At 34.7% G+C, this 5,712-nt stretch overlaps 1 long non-coding RNA gene across 1 annotated transcript; it reads right to left on the reverse strand.

Annotated features, from left to right (window-relative positions):
* Positions 1 to 3,356: 3,356 nt before the first annotated feature.
* LOC108669207 lies at positions 3,357 to 4,754 on the reverse strand. The gene is made up of 2 exons (XR_001930646.2): positions 4,262 to 4,754; positions 3,357 to 3,978 (listed from the first exon to the last, which is right to left on the reverse strand). It is a non-coding gene; the product is annotated as an uncharacterized LOC108669207 (long non-coding RNA).
* Positions 4,755 to 5,712: the final 958 nt, after the last annotated feature.

A 5,712-nucleotide genomic window follows, 5' to 3' on the forward strand; every position in this document is an offset into this window, starting at 1 on the left:
TTTTTTTTAATTCGTGACCTCGGTCGCAATGAGCTCGGTCGCAACTGATGTAACTCTCAAGGCAAGTGCGTTCGCAACGAAGATTCAACAAGAGATACAAACGCAGTAGGTGAAGGCTTACTATAATCTTAGCAGAGTTGTAAAATAGGTTACAACGATGACACTTATATTAAATAACATTGCAACACAGTAAAATAAAAACGCTCGGAGAGAGGAATGCCATAACAACGCTCTTCAAATTGCTCGTCTGCTGATAATACCTATATGTACGTACTTTTATATATCATGGTTGCTTTTTCAGACACAAGTGCAGACGTTTAGTAGTGACACAAAGACGTAGGATTAGGTACAATTATGCAGTGACAAGCTCCTCCATACAAATATAGGAGCGGTGTTCAGATTATTCTACTTGAAAACAATCTATAATATGTAACAACATTAATTAATGCACGTGTTTTAATTCAAACGTCAAGAGATACGAAATTGTAATGCTGGGGGACTACCTCTTTACCATTGTAGTATCTCGACACGGTCGTGAAAAGGTTTCAGTTCATATAAAACACTGATTATTCACAATATATTCAGTAAAACATGTCTGTACATTTGCGTTGTGCCCCTGTAGTCCTTACCAGCGCGTAACTAAAACATGAATGAATGAAGCCCGGATGTTTGCATAACCTAAAGTATGGAAAGATCTAAATGAAAATGGAAACATTTTTAGCATGAGATATGAATAAATTTTTACCATTCCGTTACAGTAACTTAATGTATGGTTATTGGGTGACATTACTTGTATCTATTCTTTAAAACTCTGAGTTGCCCTCGAAAATTCTCGCAACTACAGTTTACCTATTATCGGCATGTTAAAGGTGCACGCTTCAATTTCTTTTTAGTGTATTCATAATTTAAAATGATATGAAAGATAATATCTCACGAAATAAATGATAATAATTTATAATATTCGCTTAATTTTCAATCAAAGCACATCTTTGGTCTCGTTGGCAAATTAATGCCATAAACTTACCTCAGGTAAGATAGCTATAATGTAGCATTTAACCTGTAATGTAAATGCATATACAACCAAATAATTTATATACTTGGATTTGGTTTAAATTATTTCTCTCCTTTGAAAACAGTATAATTTCAATTCGAATGCTTTCATAAATTATTTATTCTGAACCGACCAGACAGTTAAGAAACGAATTCTAACTGATTTTTGTATCAAATAAATTAAGATAAAATGGCAACTCAAAGGGAAGTGCAAAGTTACGAGCAGGAGCACTCAGGTCGCATGTCCAAGCCTCGCGAAATTCCAATACATAATACTCGTTGAACTCGTTGAATTTTTTAGCACCAGCCTTCTTGGGCATCTGGTGCTTTGGTCAGAGCTTGTGGTATTGTTCTTTAGAGCTTATCAATGATGTCCGTCTTTGACAGAAAGGTAACTAGTTTCTCAGCTACTTTAATCTACCAATCTCAAAAATTAACCACATATATATATACAAATAAAAGACTGATTTTTTATATGTATTTGTGGATAATTTTTGAGATTCGTAGATTAAAGTAGACATCCATGTAAGGAAGGTAAAACATAAAAATAACTAACTTTTGTTAACTGTATCCAACCCGTACTATTTCAGTTTGGTTAATTGCAATAATGTTGCATTGATATGTTTTGACAATGTTTTATTATCATTAAATGTTTATGAGTAAATCCCAATAGCAGAACAATAAATATTTAGAGATTTCCAATAATTTTGGCCACTGTAGTGGCTAATGTAGCGGCGCTACATTTTACTGTAGCGGTAGCGGTAACGCCCGCTACAATCTAGTGGGTGTAGCGGTAGCGCCCGCAACATTTAAAGCATGTAGCGGTAGCGGTAGCTCCGCTACATTTCAAAGTAGCGCTGCCCAGCTCTGTAATAATCAATACTATTTTGCAGACACCATAGCAGTAGATTTTGCAGCTCTACTCATTGAATTCATATTGCATTTCGTACATTTTTTTTCAGATTAACAAGATGACTTTTTAATTCAAGAGAATTCTCTGAAAACCTTATGAGTTTTTTCTTTGCTGTCAAAGCTCAGCATTAGTTTAGGATGTGCATGAGACTGATTGTATGCAGAATATGTCTGTCTCACATAATGAATCTTTATTAAAACTCAGAGAGGGAAGTTTAACCTAATATTAAACTTTGTTAATGTGGAATTAGCCTTTGAACCGAGGTCAAGAACTTTATAATTTCAGCTTAACATTTCCTAGCGGAATGAACCGCGTCTATTTTAAAATCCACTGCAGGAAAATGTCGAGTAAGTACCGAAATGTAAACAACTGAAAATTCAAAATTTGAACCTGAAGCGATCCTGCAAGCAAAATAGAATACCTATAAGGTGTTTCTGTCGGTCGCCGTGACCACCTAGTTCAGAATACACATTTTCGACTCATGTTGTGCTCAGGGGCCATACTTTCAAAACTCGCGAAGTGAACGTAAGTACTTACGCTCTATTTTCTGGTCTATGATTGGTGGATTTTGCTTGAAAGGCCGTCAATGATTGGCTGATGAACTTACGATCTCTTAACTTTTTTGAAAGTATGGGCTCTGGTCAACATTGGCAAACCTTCTAAACTGAACAAGGCAGTCATTATTTTATTCATTACAAATTGGGATTTCGCGAGGATTGAACATGCAGCCTGAGTGCTCCTGCTCTTAACTCTGCATTTCTCTTTGAGTTGCCATTTTATCTTCATTTATTTGACAACAAATGAAATTAGAATTCGTTTCTCAATAATCTGGTCGGTGCAGCTAAATAACTTATTAAAGTATTAGAATTGAAATTTTCCTGTTTTTAAAGAAGAGAAATAATTTAAACCAAATCCAAATATATAAATTATTTGGTTGGAGATACAGGGTTGGATAAAATAGGGGAAATAGCTTACATTTTGGCACCGTAATTTTTGAACATGTTATAAGCAATGAAAACTCATTGCATCTCCGTTGCGAACGCACTTGCCTTCGAGAATTACATCACTTGGGACCGAGCTCATTGGCAATGCTTTAGATTATATAGACTGCCACATTCGCATCATTAAGTTCTCAAATTATTTTTTATTCTGATTATATCTTATTTTTTTGTGGGCTGAGAAGTTCCGATAGGCTAAATCCCGCCGTTTAATCGAGTGTTGCATGGCAGCATTGCAGGTCTTCTAGGGCCACTTCCACCAAAGCATGTCGATTACAAAGCGTAATGTCGTAGTGATGATTTAATATACATTAGGTTATCAAGTAATTTTTCCAATGTGCAAACAAATCGTTTTTTTTTTCAAGCGCTGCCAAAATTTCAGGAATTGAAAGAAATTGGGTGCAGACATATATTTATAGGAAAGAAATTTCACATACATGAACATTAATGAACTAAAACATGTCTTGCCACTGATGTTTAGAAAACTGAAAAAAACTCTTGCCACATATAATATTTTTAATGTGCGACTGAACAACTGAAATGAATTAACTGAAATTCGCCAGTCTAGCTAGTTATTCTAACCAAAGAAAATCAAATTGTCTTCACGGATCGGAAAAATAAACGGAAAATATCAATTATGATGTCATAAGGTAATCTTGTTAATCGGAAAAATGGATTTTTATTTGACTTCTTAAGAATTAAGATACCATTCCATTAAAACACATAGTCATTTATACCATCATATTGATTTATGTTGCGGATATTGTGACAATAATAACCACTTATAAATTATTTCTACTTATAGCAAAATATTGTTGAGCAATTAATTTGATGGTAGGATGACCCGAAGAACATGGACATTATGCAATGTGTAGTGCATAAAAATATATTCGGTTACAACTTAAACATAAAGTTTTGTTAGGAATATTTTCATTAGTTGACTTTCCAAGATGTTCGCCGTGATGTTGACGGCTCCATGGGTCAATTAGCAGCGAAGTCATTCCAGTTCATCAGCAACTGAAACAATTCAGGCACAAATTAAATTAATATTAAATCAAATTAGCATACTCTTGTTTCTGTTTTTATTTTTATCTGAACGTTGATCAATTTATTATCAACTGATTAAAGTGATTTAATTTATTAAAAAATGATTTTATTAAAGATATAGGATGATTGTTAATTGTTGAAAGATTGATAATGCTTATTAGTAGTTGAAAATGAAAAATTACAATTTGTTTCATCAACTTACCAAAAAGAGGAAAGTTGGATAAATATTGAAATCTATTTGCTAGAAACTTACCTCATTATTATTTTAGAGAACATATATTTTAGCCAACGGGTTTCTTGACAGGTTTTTTCACTTCTCTCTGCCCTTTCTTCGGAGGCTTTCGAACTGGTACTTTCTTCCCAGACCCTAGAGCTCTTTCAATTACTCCCCCCACAATTTTAATTCCCTCTCCTATTATGATCGGAAGTAGGGGACGAACTAATTCCGGTATTATGATGGCGTTATTATCAGCTCCATTCAACGAAATTATGATGTCGTTTAGGTCAACTTCGTTTTCATTTCCGGTATCCGATTCCAAAGGGCTATATGTTGAACCTTGTTGACTTATAATCGAACTTTCCTCCGAAGGTACAAGTTCTTCCAAATTCAGGGGATGCGCCAGCAGCGAATGGACGATCATCGCCACAACGAAGAAGGTTGGGATGTATTTTGCCATCTCAATGACGTTACTAGGAAGCAAACTTCGTAATCTTCTCAAAGGGACCCTGATGCCTGGAGTAGACCTGTGACGTCTCTTTGTGGTCCTGGCGATGCTGCGGCTTTTATAGATTAAGAGACGGTGACAGCGCACTCATGTGTATGGCACATTTGACCTTATTGGAGAAGTGTTGCCATAAATGCACTTGAGGAGACTTAAAACGTATCGGTTACTACACAATTTGCTATTTTATTCTGAAAGGAAATAACTGAACAATTTTTTGATACCATTATTCCATTCGAAATATCCATTATTTAACTATGAAACTTTCAGTATTTATGTTTGCAACCATATGATTATTCTATTATAATACTCTGCATCAATCGCTTACAATTTGTAGTCTTTTTAGCCAAGCTAATTTTCTTCATGAAACTATGAAATAAACTGGATTTCTAAACATTGGTATCACGTTGTATGATCTATAATGGTATAGGCGATTACAAGTGTCTTCATTTTGTAAATTTGAGCAGCTTACATTACATCAGTAGAAATTTTCTCATAAAAATGGAACAAATTCGATGTATCATTTCATATTAGTCCCACGTAACTTGTGCAATTTAACGGATATCTCGCATCAATAAGTATTTTTCACATGAAAATATAACGTAGTCGTATTATTACTTTATTTGGGCAGAGTGGGCCATATACCATTTCTAGATGCCACTTCGCACTCAAATTGTGCACTCACGCTGTTCCACGCTTTGCACGCAATATTGGCATAGAAAATTTAGATTATGAAATTGAATGCGTCAAGTGCTTCTCTACACAACTTGAATAATTCGCCGAAGAATTGCTAGAACCTTCATAGCTGAAGATTAGGTTGACCTTGCCGCCTGGGTCAAAGACACTCGTTTTTTCAGTTTACGGTGCAAATGATATTTAATTTGATGAAGGATGTTGGTAGTGCATTGCTTATAGTTTTAAAGAAAATCAGTCAATAGAATGTGTCGCACGGTAAACTATGTATTTTTTACCAATAAGTCAA

The sequence above is a fragment of the Hyalella azteca genome, unplaced genomic scaffold (assembly GCF_000764305.2).
Source record: "Hyalella azteca isolate HAZT.00-mixed unplaced genomic scaffold, Hazt_2.0.2 contig7390, whole genome shotgun sequence".
NCBI classification, from domain to species: domain Eukaryota; kingdom Metazoa; phylum Arthropoda; class Malacostraca; order Amphipoda; family Hyalellidae; genus Hyalella; species Hyalella azteca.